This window comes from Dromiciops gliroides, chromosome 1 (assembly GCF_019393635.1).
Source record: "Dromiciops gliroides isolate mDroGli1 chromosome 1, mDroGli1.pri, whole genome shotgun sequence".
Lineage (NCBI taxonomy): Eukaryota > Metazoa > Chordata > Mammalia > Microbiotheria > Microbiotheriidae > Dromiciops > Dromiciops gliroides.
The window spans coordinates 274,594,284-274,613,702 of record NC_057861.1 but is presented as its reverse complement, the minus strand read 5'-3'; the positions used below and the strand labels follow the sequence as shown (position 1 = coordinate 274,613,702).

At 36.2% G+C, this 19,419-nt stretch overlaps 1 pseudogene; it reads left to right on the top strand.

Annotated features, from left to right (window-relative positions):
- The first annotated feature begins 2,891 nt into the window (after positions 1–2,891).
- LOC122748367 lies at positions 2,892–14,810 on the top strand (annotated as a pseudogene).
- Positions 14,811–19,419: the final 4,609 nt, after the last annotated feature.

Here is a 19,419-nt window from a genome sequence, read left to right as displayed (position 1 = left end):
AGTTATGGATTAATCTGTACAGACAGAGGGACTACCCACATGGATGAAATCATAGATTTCTTGAAGTACTGAAAGATCTAAGAAGGTGGAAAGCCTTAAAACCCATGTCCGCAGATGTTTCTAGACAAATATTTCAAGTACAAATAATAAAGAAGATGCATAAGTGATATAAATGCAAGCAGGGAAGTTCACTTCTTAGGTTAATAAGACTTGGTGGTATAGAACTCAAGTGGAATATGGTTATTGGATGCTTCATCTTCAAAAGAGGATGATAAAAGATTCAAAATATATTAAGAATATCTATACATGTGAGGCAATAAAAGGAATGAGTCTGAGGGATATATGATGGAAAACATTTGGATATGGATCAAGGGAAGGAAAACACAAATCATATCATTGGAAAATAGTATTTATCACTATTCAAGAAGAAGACATAGATGAAGAGTTAAGAAAACATATCATGAACCTGCCATATGGTGATATAGGCAGTTAAGTGGTACAGTTGATAAAGTACAAATCTGGGGGACAGGATGATGAGTTCTGTTAGTTGATAAAGCCTACCTTAAAACACTTTGGAAATTCTAGATATTAGCTGTTATTATTTGATATGGAAAGCTTCAACTATTATGCCAAAACCAGTGCAACTGAAAAATTTTGACAAGTATTAAAGATAATTTAATTCACAAATTATGTTATTAGGAGGTACTACAAACCAGGACCTGCTTCTGACCAATGAGGTAGAGCTGGTTCCTGAAATGGAAAAGATACAAGAAAAATATTATATTAAGGCAGAAAAGAGGAGCCATATGAAGACTCATATTTGCCTAGGGAACTCATAGACCAACTTATATTTGATAAAGAGGTTTATTGAAGATCTACATAAGGGCAGGTAACTGATCATGAATACAAAAGTAGCATCATTCTTTAAGAATAGAGTCAGGAGAGCTAAAACACAAGGTACAACAACAGAGACAATAGCAATAATAAACATAACAACAATAATGGTTAGTATTTATATAGTGCTGCAAGGTAGGCAAAGAATATGCAGCGAATTTAGCATTTAAATGAAAGGTCAAAGAAGAGATGGGGTTGCTGCTCACAGTGCGGGTGGAAGAGACAACTAAGAAAAAAGAATGGATCACTCAGCTTTAGCCGCCTATGTGATACCATGGATGATGGAGTTTGACTCAAGAAAAATATAAATTGTTCTGAACCCCTCTTCAGAAACTTACCAGACTTGTGACCCTGAGCAAATCACCTAACCTCTTTCAGATTATTTCCTCATGCATAAAACAAGGAAAATTATAGATCTTTCTCACAGGGTTGTTGTCAAAACCTCATGAGAAAACATTTAAAACACTTTGTAAACCTTACAGTGTTTAGAGATGCTAGTTGTTGTTGTTGTTAATACTATTATTATTATCATTTCATTTCTACTTATTTTTACCTAGGATAATAATTATTATACTCGGAAGGAAAGAATGAAATATGTTTAACAAGGATTTGAAACCAAAGATATTTGAAGAGACAGTAAAGAGAGTACCTAATTTCCTTCAATTAATTCTTCACCAGACCTGGAAGAACTACATCCCAGGGTAACAAAATAGGTAATTTCTGAGCTTCTGACAGGGATCATGGATAATTAGAGAGGTGCCACAGGACTGAAGGACAGATGCTGTCTTCATTGGGGGGAAAATGGAAATAGGGTGAAATCTGCAAAATATAGATTTTGATTTTAATTTCTGACAAAATTCTACTGGAGAGATGGTTTGGGAGCATTTAGAAAAGGAAATGGTTATCATTTCAAGTCATCATAGCTTCATCAAGAACAGATCATGCCAATCTTACTTGGATTTACTTTTTAATCAGTTTACCTAGTGGGTAAGATGAAGAGATTTGGTTAGATAATCTTTTTCCAACCTTTCTGAGTATGTGGTTTCTTTTTAAGGTTAAAAAAAACCCACAGTCCCTATATAACAAGAAATTTGGTGTATATATAGATTCCTGAAATCTTCTCTCAATAATTCTTAGGGATCTATTCTATGAGGGGCTAAAACTACTGGCTGGATTATAGTGAAGAGAATTGATGAGTGATCAGACCCTCAAAGTAGTCATCAATCTCTTAATTCAGAGAGGAATCTCTTGTGCAATATCCCAGGTATACCTTTGTGAACAACTTAGGATATCACAAGTAAAAAATGACACATTTTGGCATAAGTAACATACTTATCAAACTTTTGGGGCAACTAACATATTGGATGATAATGTTCATTTCTATAAAGGATAAAATGGGGAGGAGGTGGCCAAATAGAATAAAATCCACGTAGAAGGAGAACCAAGACAGAGGAATGGCATAAAAACTAAAAAAAAAAGGCAGTATAAGAAAGGATAATAAATGGTCCTAAATGCTATGCGGAAGTCAAGAAAAATGATGATTGAGGAAGGCCGTATGATTTGGCAATTAAGAAATGATTAAAGCGCCTGGTGTTGGAGGTCCGCATGAGTGCGTGCCAGGGTGCAAGTGTGCAAGCATGTGTGCAGAGTGTAGGGCAAGCTGCCAGTGATAGGGTTACTGAGGCCAAGAGGCTTTCTATGTGAGTGTTGGTAGCCTGGCCTCTCTGCTATTAAGTGGACAGGCTGCATTGTACAGTTGAGGGGCCAGAAAAGGGATTCAGAGCCATGGAGCAGGAGGGGGCTTGAGCAGCTTGAGGGCCCTTGGATGGTGGTGAGATGAAAGGCTGGGCTCACCAAAACCATTAGGGTTGCGCTGTGGCATAGGCGAGTTTGTATGGAAGCCCAATGGGAAAAGTGAAGGAGAAAAGAAAAAAAAATTATGGAAGAAAAATACCCCCAGACACCACCAAAATGGCAGAAGTGTTTTTTTTTTTTAAATGGAAGAACATGGTGATGAAGTCCTACCAAAGCTGGTAGGCAAAAAAAGGCCAACCCTCCTCCAAAGCACTTGTTTCTTTAGGATCATTAAACAACACAAAGATTGCCCCTCATAAAATGTTCAGTGAAACAAAGGGCAAGGACAATTGAACAGAAACCAAAAGAAGAAAAAGCTGCAGCCTTCACCAGAAAACAGGACATCAATCATGAGAAGAGGAAAGCAGAGTTATTAGTTCCTCCTCCACCAACAGAATCAGACATTTGATTTGATGATATAGATCTTAAAGATACTGAAGCTTCCCTTGGTTCAAGAAATTGCAAAAAAATCGCCCCCCACCCAAAACAAAATGAAACTGAGTCTTAGGGAAATAAATCTGCCATCTGTGAAAGAAAGGGCATTTGAAGGCATGACCAAAGTTGTAGTTATGGATCATGAAATTCTGGGAAGCAGGGCCAAATGTGGAAGAAAACATCCTTGCTTTGTGTGCATTGTGAACCCGTTTGATAAGTGTGTTTATGACAAGTACATCAAGACAAGAGAGAAAGTTACTGATTACAGTATTTGACCAGAGGACATTAAATGTGGAGAAAAGTACCAGGTTGTTCAGAAGGAAGTAGCTAATGTGCTTTGCTTAAAGGCAGGATTCTAGTTGGATGTGCCTTGCGTAATGACTTTAAGAGTGTACTTCTTGAGGGGCAGCTAGGCGGCACAGTGGATAAAGCACAGGCCCTGGATTCAGGAGGACCTGAGTTCAAATCTGGCCTCAGACATTTGACACGTACTAGCTGTGTGACCCTGGACAAGTCACTTAACCCTCATTGCCCCATCAAAAAACAAAACAAAAAAGTGTACTTCTTGATCATTCTCAAAAGAAGATCCAAGACATGCAGAAATATTAACATTTAAGGACACAAGTAAATAATGGAAGACCATCTCTGAAATAGCTCAGTGAGAAAATTATTGGTATCAAAAATAACAGTCAAGTGTATGTTCTTTTTTTTTTTTTTTTGGTGAGGCAATTGGGATTAAGTGACTTGCCCAGGGTCACACAGCTAGTAAGTGCCAAGTGTCTGAGGCCGGATTTGAACTCAGGTCCTCCTGAATCCAGGGCTGGTGCTCTATTCCCTGTGCCACCTGGCTACCTTGGATTTTCTTTTTTCCTTTTTTGTTTTTGCAAGTCTATGTTCAATTCAAAATGTCCAGGCAGCAATGAGGCTCTATCATGATGAAAAAAACATCAGTAAAGAACCCATCAAAGACATATATAAACTATAAAGAAAGAAAATGACCAAACATAACTGAGCTCTCCTTTTCACAATTTATGCTGCCTACCCTGCCTGTTTACTTGTTCCTCAAAAGCACTGTCATGTCTCCAGAAGAAACTGAGCAGGGGCCTTCCTGAGACAAGAAGTAGTCAGTATTCTGTAGCTTACCATCTCTTTTTTGCTGATTGTGTAATCCTTGAAGTTGACACAAATGAAATATTACCAAAGTTGGTAACTTTTTTGAGAAACATTCAAACTTGTGGCTACAGGGGATGTGTGCTACTTAAAGGGGAGTTTGACCCTCTACAGATCCAGTAGCTCTTGCCTTAGAACTCAGTTTCTTGTTTTCATTCTTTTATTGTGTCCCAAAAGGTATGCTTAATTTGAGTGTGGGTGAGAGAATCTGTGGATGGGTGGCCTTTGCCCTGGGCATAGAGAGTGAAGAGTAGGGACCAATTCTGGGCTTCAATGAAGCTGTGTAGCCCCCAATAACCCATCAACCATCACATAGTTTCTGCCCAAATTAACTTTCATTTTTCTGAATTGATGGTGTCTACAAATGATACTTAGTTGTTTTAAATTGGAGCCCATGAAGTGGGCCTGTAACTCTCTACTGTGGGAATAATTTGACCTCCTAAGATCCCCAAATCATATTTAAATTACAATATTTACATGATGTAAATAATTTAGAAATTTAAGGTTGATTCCATCTAATCAAAGTGTCTTTTGGTTGTTCTAGTGATAACTTTAATGTTAATAAAAACACCCTGAAATTTAACAAGCACCTGTAAGAATTGCATTACTATAAGTGGTTTAGGATTTTTGTTGTTGTTGTTTCTAATTTAATTTATTAGTTTTATGATATTTGAGCTTACGAAAGCAGTGTTTGGTCACACTCTGACATCAAAGGATCAGTTTAATAGATGTGGTTTAGGATGAATGCCTCTAGACCTGCCTGAATTTATTATTTTTCTAATAATAGGAGTTACAAAGAGACATACTGTGTTAATTAAAGTGTGCTAGACTAGAGTACCGTTAGTTCCAAATTTTCTGGGTGACAAAGCAAACAGGATTATTTATTGTATATAATTGTACCAGATATATGTTATCTGAAGTAAATACTAGTTGATACTTAGAGAGACAGAGAGAGGGAGAGGGAGAGGGAGAGACAGAGACGCAGACAGAATAACTTGAAGAGCATTTTCACTTGAGTAATGAGTTAGGAAGCCAGACTGCAAATAATTGAAAAGGAAGGTAGAGAAAAGAAGGTAGCAAAGATTGTAGGTCACTTTTGTTTTTGTTGTTTGTCTTTCATTCTGGAAGAGGACCATAACTTCTGGGTGATGTCATGACTTGCACTGAGTTGGAGTTAAGGAAGAGAGAGCTCCTCCAGAGACATCTGGGTCCAGTGGCAAGATATACATCAGGACTACTGGAGAAGGCCCCAGATGTTTTAAGGCAATTGGGGTTAAGTGACTCGCCCAGAGTCACACAACTAATAAATGTATGAGGTGAGATTTAAACTCAGGTCCTCCTGACTCCAGGGCCAATGTTTTATGCACTGTGCCACCAACCTGCCCCAGATCACATTTGTATGAGTTTAATTGTGGATGATAGGAGAGATAAAGAACAATAGCTTAAGGGGATGGTAGAATTGAGTGTTTTTTTGAAGCATAGAAGAGAAGCAGGGAATATATTTGGATAGGGAGAGTTTAAAGATTAAAGAGAAAGAGGACAGGTGATTTGGGGGCAATATTCCAGAGTAGGTGAATGAATGAGTGATTGAAGGGATAACTGGAGAAGCATATATTAACATTTTATTATGTATAAAGCACTGTGTTACGTGTTGGGGATGTAAAAACAAAAAAAAAATGAAGAAAGGTCATGTTGTAAAGGAGCTCATATTTGAATTAGGACATATAACACATAAATAGGAGTGGTGACCAAGGAGAAAATGCAAAGTTACAGGGTTGGCCCACCCTTTCCTGTAGCATCGGCAAAGTCGCTTTTATTCTACACCTAGGTCTGGAAAGGATCTGAGGGAATATATAAGGGATATGTGTGGCAAGGCCATGAGTCTTCCAGACTTCCTGACACATATGGTGAGATTCTGACAGGGAGATGAAGTGAAACTTGACTAGAGCTGGACCTACAAGTAGTGAATGACTGAGGGAATCACCAACCAATACCGAAGACTTCCAGGTCCAGAGTTTGGGGGAGGGTAAAAGGGTTAAGTATTCAAGGGCATGATATGAATGTCAAGATGATTGTAAAGAAGCTGGCTGGAGAGTGAAGAAAAGCAGATGGATAAGCTCATTAGTACAAATAGAGAAGATGGTGTTGGCAAGGAGAATGGCCATCTTTTCATCAAACTGGAAGTAAGAAGTAAAAAGGCAATTATATGAAAGATGTTTAAGATGTAGAATGGGGGAAAATAATGAGCTAATGCCACAATATCTCTATTTTTCTTAGTAAAGTATGAGCCAAGGTCTGTTGTGGAAAGATAGAGAAAGGCTCAATTGGGGAGCTTTGAGGAGAGATGAATAGCTTAGGAATAGGCATTATTGAAATGGCAATAGAAAATCGGTTACATAGGAGTAAAATTGTTGTTCCGCTACTGTTGAGACCCAGCTGACATTAAAGAAATTAAACTTTGTAGTAAGCCCCCCAAAAGTGTCATGTTTATTATGGGTACCACATTTTATAAAGGTCATTGACAAAATGTAAAGGATCTAGAAGCAAGTAGCCTTGTTGTTTAAGGGAACAAGAAGAAGTTATATGAAAATATGTTGAATGAACCGGGAATATTTTATGTGGAAAAGACTAGCCTCAGCAAGGAGCTGTAGCTATCTTCAAATAGGATTATCATCTGGAATAGGAATTAGATTTGAGCCCCACCCCTTCCCCGCCCTTTTGTGGCAAAGGACAGAGCTTACTTTTTATGGTAGCTAAGAATTGGAAATCAAAAGAATGCCCATCAATTGGGGAATGGCTAAACAAACTGTGGTATATGAAGGTGATGGAATATTATTGTGGTATAAGAAATGACAAGCAAGATGAAGTCAGAAAGGCCTGGAAATGCATGTATGAAATGAGGTATTGTGAAGTGAGCAGAACCAAGAGAAAACTGTGTACATAGAGGGCAATATTGTTTGATGAAGAATTGTGAATGACTCGACTATTCTCAATGATCCAAGGCAATTCCAAAGTACTATTGATGAAACATACTATCCACCTCCAAAGAAAAAACATATTGATGGAACAGACTGAAGCATGCTATTTTTCACTTTCTTTCATTTTGTTCTTTTAATCAGGTTTTCTCCTACAAAATGATAAATATAGTAATGCTTTACATAATCATAGATGCATATCTGATTGTTTGCTGCCTCAGGGATGGGAGAGGGTAAGGAGGGAAAGAGAGATAAAAATTGGAACCCAAAACTATAGATAGAAATGTTTCTTATTTAAAAAAAAAGACAGAACTTAAAGTAATGGATGAAAACTACAGAGAAGTAGATTTAGGATTAATGTGATGAAAATCTTCCTATCAATTAGTGCTATTTCAGAATATAATAGACTGCCACAGAGGACTTGGATCTTTGTTACTGAAATTCTTTAAGAGTCAATAACTTCTTCTTAGAATGTTTTTGAGAATATATCTGATCAGATGAGTTGATCTACATGGGGTATCTTCCAACTTTGAGATGATATGATTATGTGATTTTAAAATCACCTGATTTTGTAGGGAGAAGCAAGTCAAGAAAATTCATGCCTGCCTTAGAATTTTTCTTTTCAAAATTGTTTTAGGAATATAAACAATATCATTGTTTGAATTTGAAATAGAAAAGCCAAGTAATTTATTTAAAACAAGAAACTAATTACATGATATTTTAGAGAAAAAGTGCATCCTTTAAATTATTTCATTTTACTTTATTTTTTGTAAGGTAGCCCAACTATAGGAATCAGGAGTTACAGGAGTTAATGCTTCCTGGTTTAGTACCTTGTATCTGCACTCATAATTTTTGCAGATATTTATGGAATTCTTTTACACAGAAATTCACCACATATAGTTGAAAGAATGCTGAGCTGGGAACCATGGGATTGGAGTTCTTGTCCTGGTTCTTTCTTCCCTAACTATATATATATGGCAAAGATACTAGAGCAGTTTGCCTCAGTTCCTCATCGGTAAAATAAACTGGAGAAGGTAATGGCAAACATTGTTAAGTGACTTGCCCAAGTTCACACAGCTAGTAAGTGTCTTAGGCCAGGTTTGAACTCACAAAGATGAGTCTTCCTGACTTGAGGACCAGCACTCTATCTTTTGTACAACCTAAATCCTTTGTATTTCAGGACTTGGAAATATTTTCACACCCAAACTTCTGGCTTCTGCTAAATCCCCCAAATTTGTTTGCAGACTTTTTTTTACTGTTAGGAATAGCAGGAAGAGACTTTAGAGATTACATAGCCCTGCCCCTTAATTTAAAAGATGGGGAAACTGACCCAGAAAAGTGAAGTAACTTGGCAAATTATTTTCAAGTGAGATTAGTTCATTTCATTCCAACCCAACCAGCATTTATTAACCTCCATATAAAAATCACTATTGGGTAAATAAAGCCATCAACTTACTGTTTAAATCAAATTTATCAGTTAAGTCAAAATCATAAATTTACTCATCTATAGCAAGAGGCACTTGGATTAGATAAAGTCTAAGGCCCCTTTAGTTCTTTTTCTTTTGGGGGGGCAATGAGGGTTAAGTGATTTGCCTAGGGTCACACAGCTAGTGTTAAGTGTCTGAGGTTGGATTTGAACTCAGGTCCTCCTGAATCCAGGGCTGGTGCTCTATCCACTACACCACTTAGCTGCCCCCCTTTAGTTCTAAAATCCTAATGCCCTTGCTAGATGTTCTGTTTTTGTTTGTTTGTTTGTTTTTGTGTGGCAATGGGGGTTAAGTGACTTGCCCAGGGTCACATAGCTCATAAGTGTCAAGTGTCTGAGGCCGAATTTGAACCCAGGTACTCCTGAATCCAGGGCCAGTGCTTTATCCATGTTCTGTTGTGTTTTTTTTTAAAGTCAAGGTTCCAAATTTTTGACTTTTTCAACTCTTGTTTAAAATTATGAATACCTTAGTGTCCAAAAGTAAAGTAAATTCTAAAAATCCAAGAAATACAAATTCAGTCCTGGGTTTTTGAGCCTGAAACATTAATTTTCTACAGATTTTTTTTTTTGCTCTGTCTTCAGCTGTTCAAATCCTAGTTTTTTGCATTGCTCAGGTACTTTACATTCACTTTTTGAAGTCACTTAAAAGTAATTTCAGATTGACTTTCATTTGGGAAAAATAAAAGTGGAAAGTATTTTTAATCCACTTCCCCCCCCCACACCCCTATGTAGATGACTAGCATAATCTCTTTTGAATGAATAAATTTCATTGAGGTATCTTTGAGCCCATTCCTATACTCAATGAAATTGGTACAGCGTCTTCTGCACATAGGAACGTTCGGAGAGACTCATTTATAACAGAATACTTTTTTCCTATTTGGGCTCTGCACAGGAGTTCCTCTGTGATACTGGTCAGAGTTGCCTTAGCTCAGAATTTGTTAAAATGTCTTTAGTAATGTCAGTCCTTAGCAGATAATTGAACCTAGTTATCTCTAGCACTGACTTGAGAGCCAGGAAGAGCTAAGTTTGAACCTTGCCTTAGGCATTTACTAGCTGTTTCATCCTGGGCAAATCATTTGAGGTTTCTTCATCAACAAGATGGGGATAATAGCATCTACTTCACTTGGTTCAAATGAAATCAGTTGTAGGGCTTTGCAACTTTAAAGTACTGTGCAAATGTTGTGAAGATAATCATGATGATGTCTTAGATTATTGCATGAATTTAACACATGCATTGACTTATTTATGGAGAGCATTTAATATTGTTTTCTTCTCCTTGCTTAAACCTTTTTTAAAGGCTCTTTTAATGCAAAAAGGGATTTATGGTGCTCTATGATGGCAAGTCATAGAACATCATTACTTCAGAAAAATCAAAATTTCATATAATCTGAAAAAATATTTGGAAAAGCATATTGTAGCTTTACGGAGACTGAAACATATTACCAGTGAAGACTTGCATTCAGTCAGTGGCATAAAAGACAATATCAAGGATGTGTATGACTGAAAATAGGTGGGCAGTGCGTGTATCAAGAATGAGGGATAACATATAGATAGTTCAAATGTTTCCATGATTTTCTTCCCTTCTTCTTCTCCAAGAAGATCCTCTACCTTTGTTCTGTACTGGGAATGATCTTCTGTACTTCAGCCATTTATAATCCCTAAGTTACTTCAAGACTCAGCTCCAATACCAGTTTGGGGTAGTGGATGGAATCCGGACTTGTAGTTGGGAAGACCTAAGTTTAAATGCTGTTTTAGATACTTCTTGTGTAATGCTGGACAAATCACAACCTATCTTGGCCTCAGTTTCCTCATCTGTAAAAGTAGGGTTGGAATTAATGACCTCTAAGGTCATTTCTAGCTTTATATCTATGGTCCTATGAACTATGACCTTGTGATTTTGTAAGAGGACCATCCCAATTTTCCTTGGTGTTGGTTCCCTACCTTCTCTGCTTATCTTCCATCTACTTTGTATGTATTTTTATATCTATTTATATACATACTTTCTTCATTAGAATATAAGATTTTTGAGGGAAAGAATTATTTTCACTTTTTTCCGTATAAGCACATAACAAATGCCTGTTAATTGATTGATGGATAGAGGACATAAAGAAAGACGCATGTGAGCACAAGGTAAAAAGTCATAGAGAAATTTTGATTTGCCATAGAGGAAGTGGTACCTGTGAGATCACAGATCTTTTGAAAAACAAGGCTAAGCTTTTTACAAGCATTTATTAAGTATCTCCTGTGTGCCAGGAACTATGCTGAATGGTTTATATATATGATACAACAACCTTGGGAAGCAGTTACTATTATTATCCCCACTTTACAGTTGAGTAAACTGAGGAAGAAAGAGGTCAATGACTTATCCAGAGTTACCGAGTAAGTATCTGAGGTCAAATTTGAACTGAGGTCTTCCTGATTCCAGGGCCAGAGCTCTATCCACTGAGCATCTAGCAGCCAAATCATTGCTTAGTTGGCTCTTACCTTCTGTAGGATGAACTTAATAATAACCCCATAAAAACAATGAAAGTTATTTTTGTTATTAAACCCACCACTTTTTAATAGGCTTATTTGTCAGTTTTAAGATACTTAAAAATCCTCTAATTATGATAGTGGAGATAGGTGGCACAATGAGTAGACTGTTGGGCTTAAAATCAGCAAAACTCTTTCTGAGTTCAAATCTGGCCTAGCTGCTTGACTTTGGCCAAGTCACTTATACCTGTTTGCCTCAGTTCCTCATCTATAAAATGAGACCCAGAAGGAAATGGCAAACCACTGTAACATCTCTGCTAAGAAAGTTTTTTTTTTAATTGATGTTAAAATTGTTTTTATATATATTTTGGAAAATAAAATTCTATTAAAAAAAAGAAAAGAAAACCCAGAAGGAGGTCGTGGAGAGGACACAACCGAAAATGACTCAGCAACAACAACAACAGAAGCAAATATCAGTGCAATTAAAAAAAATAAAATCGTTGTTTTTTAGGACCTAGAAATGAAAAGTTTCTGGGCAAGCCTATTTGTAATATATGTTGTTGTTGTTGTTTTTTTTTAAGTGAGGCAATTGGGGTTAAGTGACTTGCCCAGGGTCACACAGCTAGTAAGTGTTAAGTGTCTGAGGCTGGATTTGAACTCAGGTACTCCTGATTCCAGGGCCAGTGCTCTATCCACTGTGCCGCCTAGCTGCCCCGGCAAGCCTATTTGTAAATGGAATAGTACATGGCTGTGGGCTCTCACCTATATTAACAAAAATACCATTGTCCTACTCCCCCCACTACATACCCCACATTCATTTGTGCAGTGTACGTGCATTTCTAATGCTTCTCAGTGTAGAAAGCTCCCATCCCAAACACCCACATCATCATTATCAATTAATACTTCTTCAGAGTCTGCAGTGTGCCTTGCAGTAGGTGCTGAAATGTATTCTAGTTAAAATGATCTGGGAAAGTATTGGCTCTTTGGCACCCAGTTATTGCTGACACAGAAAATAAGCACGTCAGGTATTCCTAATGCCATTCATGCAAGAACTGTGTGGGCTAATCTGAAATTTGCTTAGTTTTTTTTTTTTAAATCAGAGATGATCTAGCCTTTTCTAAATAGAAAGTTCATGAAACATTAAATTTCTGCCCTCTTAATTTATATATCTGTCCCCAAAAGGAATAATACTTCAAAAAAAGAATGTTGATACACCAAGACAAATTTTCAAAGGGACTTTAGCCTTGCCAACAAAATTACACCTGCTGGAGTCCGTGCAAATAATGACTATATTTGCATGGACAAATTGGGTAGTGAAAGGTTAACTCCCTGATTTGTGTACATAAGTATGGCTGTTGCATGACCCAAAGTTTCATGTGTAGCTCCAGAGATCAGAATGGAGTACAAACACTGCAAAGTCACTCAGTGTCTGTTTATTACGTGAAGCAGATTGATAAAGAGATGTTAGGCCAAAGAAACAATTTGGTCCAATCCACCCTCTTCCCATGCAGTTTCAGAAATCTGATAAAGCCCTGTCAGGTACTCTCTTAAGCTCTATGCCAAAATGCAAATAATAACACTGTAATTAAGTTATCCCTCTTAAATGCCTCCAGACAAATCTAGAAAAGTGTTTACAGATTCTGATCTTTAATTAAACGTTTTGAACTTTTAATGTTTTAGATGTAGTCTTAATTTTTGTAAATTATTGCTCTTTTCAATATGATCTTTTGTAGGATCTGTGCTTTTGTTAACATAGGTAACTTTCAGAATAGATAATAACCCTGACCAATGCTTCCCACAATCTGTGACATGCTTGATTTGCCCAGGGTCACATAGCTAATAAAGGTCAGAGGTGGGATTGGACCTAAGATCACTTTGTCTGAAAGTCTGACACTATCCACTATGTCTTATTGCCTTTTCTCTACTACTTACAGAATAGCAGAAAAATAAATAAAACAGAAGTTAGCACTTATATAGCAGTTTAAGGTTTACAGAGCACTTTGCATTTATCTTGTTTGGTTTTCCAAACAGTGAAGATTAGTTGAAACCACTAGAAAGGGCCAAAAATAGGACACCAAACATCTCATTTTCAAGGTAAGATAGGTGGCACAGTGGATAGAGTGCTGGACATCAAGTCAGGAAGATGAGTTCAAATATGACCTCAAAAACTTATTAGCTGTGTGACTCAGGCAAATGACTTATCATTTTTCAGCTGTAGTTTCCTCAAAAGTAAAAAGAGTATGATAATAGCACCTATATCCTGGGGTCCTTGTGAGGATCAAATGAGATAATGTTTGTAAAGCACTTCTCATGGTGCCTGACACATATTAAGTGCTTAGTAAATGCTTTCTTCCTTTCAAAGAAATAATTTTGAATTGTTATAGAAAGACAGAATTTCAGAACTGGAAGGAAGCTTAGAGGTCAGGGACCCTCATCATACTTTAGCAGGAATTCTCTCTAGAAAATACTCAAAATATGGTCATTTAACCATTCCTTAAAGGCAGTGAGGAAGAATCCACTATTTTAAAAGTCAATCCATTCCATTTCTGGAGATCTCAATAGTTAGGGCCACCAATTTGTCCTTGACATATTTGATTTTTCCATAGCACAGTTTTAATTAATAATGTGTTATATATATGTATATATATATATATATATATATGTCCATATATAATCTTTTAAGTTTATTGCTTCTTTGTATATTTATTAATCTGCTTAGTCTTTCCAATGAAAATGCAAATATATTTGAATAACAAACATTTACTAAATACTACTTTCAACGTACTGTGTTAGCTAGTTAGGAAAAATAACAAAAAGAAACAAACCTCTTTTCCCAAGGTTCTTTTATTTTACCCTATGCAACCCACTGAATGTATCTTGTAGATTTTAAATAATAGGATGATCGATAATATTTTGAAATATGAATTAAGGAAGCAGCATACTACCAAGGAAGGGATACTTTCTAGTAGTCTCTTTGGTAGTTAGAAAGGTCTGTACTTTTTATTAATTTATTGGGTATTCTTTGTACGTAGTTTTTCTTGTAAAAAAGCTATTAATTCCTATATAGGGGATATTTTTTGGGAAAGGAATAATATCTTTTAATTTATATAGTACTTCAAAGTTTTCTAAGTATTTTCACATATATCATTTGATTTACCAAGAAGGAAAAAACTGGATGCTCAAGTGGAAATGGTAGAAATCCTAGGGAAAAGGGATTATTTAATCTTGAATTTGTGATAGGGAAGGAGAGGAAAGCCAAACATAATTTAGTATGCCCTTGAGAGAAAAGACCATTATCTGGACTCTTCTCAGAGCCCTAAAGGAAGGGAGTGAGTCTGGTTTCAGGCCCTAGAGTTTTGTTGCCCAAACCTCCCAGGAGGGGGCCACCTAGCACACAAGGCTCTGAGGAGCTAAGGCTCCTGAGCCTTAGGCCCAAGCAGGGCCTGGAACAGGGGCCTGCACTTTGTGGGAGCCGACCTAAGCTGGGAGTTCACTTTGAGGCACCTGAGGTGATCTCCACATGACCCTGGTATTCAAATCCTGACTTGTTTTGTTTCTTGACAAGTTATTTATGGTTACCTATATTAAGACAGCACTGTTCTAGCACTTCACCAGAGACTTACTTTAAAGTTAATGTTGAATTGCTTATGGTTACTATTTTGTTCTGATCATCCTAATTATTCTTTACACCACACTGTACTGTAACAAAATCTCCATCTTTCAATCTTTTAAGGCTCATTTAACTTTATAATAGGGGAAAATAAGACATAAGGGGAAGCTGGAAAATTCAGTAAGATTATATGTAAAATGGGCAACTAGGTGGCACAATGGATAAAGCACAGGCCCTGGATTCAGGAGGACCTGAATTCAGGTCTGGTCTCAGACACTTGACACTTAGTAGCTGTGTGACCCTGGGCAAGTCACTTAACCCTCATTGCCCTGCAAAAAAAAAGAATATATGTAAAATGGGTTAAAAATTAACTTCATGAGTTTGATATGAGGGAGTTTTGGCTAGACATTAATTCTGCAAAAGATCTTAGGGTTTTAGTAGAATGCAGTTTCCATATTAGAAAAAAGTGTGAGAGAACAACAAAGAAATTTAAACAATCTCAAGCCACATGAAGAGGAGCATAGTATCTAGGAAGAGAGAATTAATAGTCTTGTTGTCTTTTGCATTGAGCAGATCACATCTATTTTACCATGTTTATTCTAGGAGCCATTTTTAATAATGGCTTAGATAAACTAAAGTTCGTCCAGCCAGAATTCTGAGGCAGGACCTCAAGATCATGATGTTTGAAGGAAATGGGAACATTTAGGTTGGGGATGAGAAGATATGATAATGTCTTTGGATATTCAAAAAGCTGTCATGTGGAAGAAACATTAGATAGATTCTATTTGGCCCCAGAGGGTAGAACAAGGAGCAAGGATGAAAATTACAAAGGGGTAACATTGCATTAATCAACAACAACTACAAGATAAAACGTTCCAACTGTTGGAAAGTATATAATTTGCCTTAGAACATATAATATCTCTTACTGGAGAACTTTAAGCAAAGGCTAGATGATGATTTTTCAGTATAAAGTTATCTTCTTTCTATTTCAAATATATTTTATTTTTGCTTATATATGTATATATATATATATACATATATATATAATATATATATATAATTTTTCTTCAGAATATAAACTCATTGAGGGCATGGATTGTTGGTTTTGTTTTTTTTTCCCCCTGCATCTTCAGATATAGCATAGCATCTGGCATAAAGTAATAAATACTTTTTGATTGTTGATTGACTCCTATTTGGGCATAGAAGGTCAGAAGGCTTTAAGATGGCCCCTTCCAACCCTGAGATTCTGTAATCTCATTTGAATCTCAAATAAAGATTGTGAGGTAGCCAAAAACACTGAGGCTACCATTTTGACTTGTCCAATATCATGCTACTTCTAAGTAACAAAATAGAGATTAGTACCCAGGCATTCTGATTTATGGTCCAGTGCAATTCCCAATGCCTCTTCCATAAAATTATAATATCTCATCATTTATAAAATGCACCTTTTCCATCGGAGCAATTCTAAGACAACAATCACAGTCTCACCATTCCTTTTGTCCCCATGTTCATGTACTTTAGACTTTTGTCACATTGAAAGCACCAAATTCTCCAATGCGCTGAAACATGAAGGACTTGCCATTTCTTTGCATGGTTTCAAACTATCATTCTTTTGTTTTGCATTCCATTTCTAGACATCTTTAGACTTAGCAGAAATACTTCATAGCTCAGTGGAGAGCAATTATACTTAGAATTTTTTAATTATTATTACAAATGTCTAGAAAAATAGGAAAATACTTCTAGTTTCCTTACCTGTGGCATATTACATAGCATGAGGCTTGATCAGATTTAAATCTCAGTGAGCAATAAGTTTCCTCTGCTTCCCTAAAGAGAGTATTTATTTAAAGCCATTGATCTGGATCTTAGGAAATGCTACTAGTTAAACTCCATACAACAATTGTGATCTATATTATGATGTAAATTTTTAGACTGATGGTTTCATAATTTGGAGCATTTATCATGAAATACAATGATTCTTTTTCTAAACTTTTAAAATTACTTCAGAATTTCTAAATAAGAGGAATGTTTCTTTTATTAAACCTCAATACAAAAATGATGATCTATAAAACACAAAATAAAGCCCATTCCTTCATCAACATAAATTGCATAAAATAGCTACCATTTCCCCACATCTAGCCAAGGAATGTAAATTAGATACATGGGGGGGGAAATTTATAATGTATAGTACAACTTCATTACCTCTTAATTTGCAATGGAAAGCAGGATTATCTGCCTATATATTTTTAACCATGGTGGTAGCAGGAATATGACTTCAAATTCAAAAACCTTCTGCCTGTGCCACTAGATTCATTCAGGAATATAAAAAAATAAGACTTTCAGTGGTGGACAGAGACATATACGCATATGTGCAGGCACATGCACACACATAAAATTGTAATTGCAATGTACATAAAGCCTGTCAAAGCTCCAATTTCCAATATTCTAATGAATATCAAAAGAGTCCAGTACTTCTGACTTTGACAAATTGCAGATGAGGTTTTATTCATTAAGAGGGGCTGCTAATGTTTATTTAAATGCAATTTACTGTTGCATTATTGATTAGCTACTGCAAAATTATCTTACAAGGAGCACGTGTGGCAAGAAGATTTCAGGTTGAGAGAGGATTTATCTAGGGAAGGCCTGTAGGCTTGATTTAGGCCCTAGGACATGAGAGTTTTAATTTATCTGGAAAGAAAGGCCTGGTGGAAGGTTTGCTTTGTTTGCATTTAGACAGCAGATGAAAGGGGTTTTGATGTTGAGCTGGGAGAAAATGGCTGCCACTCTCGTTATTCACGCAGAGAATTCAGCAAAAGAAAAAAAAATCTATTATGGGGGCAAGATAAAACAAGTCTTTTCTTCTCTGCAAATCATTTTTAGAATCGGAATATATGGTTCTTGTTATCTTCCTGAGAAGAAATAATAAAAAAAAATGTTACCCGTTATCTCAAATCTTTAAAAAAAAAAATTCCATATTGCATTCATTACTAAGCCTTCACTTTCTATTTGGTCTGTATACATTCTGCAGGGTCGTCCTGTCTGAAGAGCCTTGAAGTGTGAATATAACCCTAAAATAAGAGCTAATGCTGGACTTAAAATGTTTTAATGAAAACTGAATAAGCCGTGCTTTCATATACTCCTTCTGACAAGCTATAGGGACACTAGTATTTAGTCAGAAAGCCTGATAAGTGGTCTAGTAATGTATCAATGATTCAGGAGGTTAGCTACATCTACCTTAAGAGGTAGGCTTTTTCAGCACTTGTTTACTCAAGCCCCATCATTAGGAATAAATTAAAGTGTAAGGCAAAGTCATGACACTGCTCTGCCTAACAACACTTCAAACCAGCCCATAGGAGCTGTTTATGCCTCCATCAGGCTAGCTACATCCCACACAATGCAGGGAATGAGCACAATAGAGAAAATTTGTGCTCAGAGAGAGTGAATAGAACCCAGAGAGAAATATACCTGGGGCACAAATGCGTTTTGTTTGTCAGTTGAATAAACATTTTAATTCTCTTGCAGCCTTGCCACTTGCCTTCCAAATCGCTATAGTCAATATATAAATATATGTATATATATATATATATATATATATATATATATATATATATATATATATGTGTGTGTGTGTGTCTGTGTGTATAGATGTAAATGTATATATACATGTATGTATATATGTATATACATATATAGACACGTATATGTATATATTTATGTTTATATATATATATATATATGTGTGTGTGTGTGTATAGATATATGCCTTGCAAGTTTTTATAGAAAATTATTTCATTTATTTGACTACGAGTGTAACTAAGGTAGGAATCAGGTTTTGCAAACTTCTCATTTTCCCCTTGTATTGGTTGAGAATGGCATATTGTGAAAGAAATTGCCCGAAAGAATTTAGTTAAAATGTTTTGGAGCTTCCCGCCTGTTTGGGCATTCATTAGAATTCTATAGTGCCTTAAATAAAAAATTTCAAATAGATGTCAATGTGCCAAGAGAATGTGGGAAATGTCTCAACTAATCAGTAAATAGTTTGGATTAGATACCACATGTAATCATATGATACATAAATCTGGACCACCCCCATCCTAAAACATTATTATTCAGAAGACACTTCAGCTCACTTACTCTATTTAAAAAAAAATTTAAATCTAGACAGGATTTTGCATTTAAAATGAAGCTTAAAAAACTTTGTGAGATTTGGGTCCACAAATGAGAGTGACAGCAACAAGAATTATGTTTTCCTTTGGGGTTTACACCAGTGGTGACATTGTGATGATGACGGAGTATCAGTTCTGACAACCTGAAGGTTAATTACTTAGCCCACATTTCAGGTCTGCCGGAGTGGGATACTGCCTTGAATTTATTTACAAAAGTCAAAAGCTTTTGCTGGGGTTTAGCATTGACTCATACAATACCAACTATAATGACTTGATGATTGTGAGTTTCTTCTTGTTGTTTTCTCTGCCTTTCTCACTTTCTCACTTCTCTTTCAGTTAATTTCTTCCTCTGTTCTGTTC